The 1,074-nt window shown below is 61.8% G+C and overlaps 1 non-coding gene across 1 annotated transcript in view; it reads right to left on the minus strand.

The window, feature by feature from the left end:
• The window catches only part of LOC143278704 (small subunit ribosomal RNA), a 1,829-nt gene extending 1,695 nt beyond the window's left edge, over positions 1–134 (minus strand). The window contains exon 1 of the ribosomal RNA XR_013054312.1: positions 1–134. This exon is cut by the window's left edge and continues 1,695 nt beyond it. This is a non-coding gene — a ribosomal RNA (small subunit ribosomal RNA).
• Between the last annotated feature and the right edge of the window lie 940 nt (positions 135–1,074).

A 1,074-nucleotide genomic window follows, 5' to 3' on the forward strand; every position in this document is an offset into this window, starting at 1 on the left:
AATTTGGATCATCTAAGGAACCTCGACTGATTTAATGAGCCATTCGCGGTTTCACCGTACGAGGGTGTGAACTTAGACATGCATGGCTTAATCTTTGAGACAAGCATATGACTACTGGCAGGATCAACCAGAATGCAACCCGTATTCTGCGTGCCCCCGGGAGACGGTTGCAGCGCCAGTTGGGACCGCTGCTCACAGAAACGAGGGCTGAGCTCTTTCCGTGGGCGGTCCGCGGCAGCACTATCAACTGAAACCACCGGACAACAGATTCAGGGCCTGAGAGTGCAACGAATCCATCGGTCTCGGCGGGAGGCGCGCCAAGAAGAAGAAGGAGGAGGAGGAGACCAGACCGGACCGGACCGGACCCCACCCTTTCTTCCTCCTCGACACCGTCTCCCGCCCGTTTCCACGTGCCGGACGACGCCCGGTTAGAGACGGGCGCGCCCTTGACGAGATGAAGCAGGCGTTACGCTTTGGGACGCCGAAGGGGCTGGGGAGCACCAACGACCGTCAGTGAGGGAGGAGAGAAAACGCTTCTCTCGACCCGTCGTCAGCGAACGCACCGAACCTTCTACGGACCGTGAGACGCCGGCCGACAAGCCGAGCCCCGGCAAAGGAAGCCCGGCGAGGCGGCCGTGCGCGTTCACACTTGGACGCGCAGGCGGGAAGCTCGGCAGCCGGGCGGGTAGCCTGCGGGGAGCTGGTGGGCTCCCGAGACTCCCGTCCCCCGACTCGGGCCTCGCACGCCGAGCGGTCGCTAGCTTGCCAGTGCAAAAGACAGAAGCGCGGGGGCAGTAAAGCCAGGCGGACGGGTCGACCGTTGCCGGCTGTGCGCCGACCGGAGCGATCCGCCACGCCACGCCGCGTCCCCCACAACCAGGGTGTCGCATAAGGCGCTGCGAAGGTGGACCTTGATCCACATTGGGCAGAGCCTGAGTTGAGGCCCCCCAGCACGTGCCTGGGGACCAGGCGTTGAGGAGTAGGCCTTTTTTTGAGGGCCCAGAAAGTATTTTGGCAATTGTAGCGAGGTTTTGGAGTTTTATCCACAACCTTTACCTGCCTTTTTTTCTCTCC

The sequence above is a fragment of the Babylonia areolata genome, unplaced genomic scaffold, assembly GCF_041734735.1.
Source record: "Babylonia areolata isolate BAREFJ2019XMU unplaced genomic scaffold, ASM4173473v1 tig00006492, whole genome shotgun sequence".
NCBI classification, from domain to species: domain Eukaryota; kingdom Metazoa; phylum Mollusca; class Gastropoda; order Neogastropoda; family Buccinidae; genus Babylonia; species Babylonia areolata.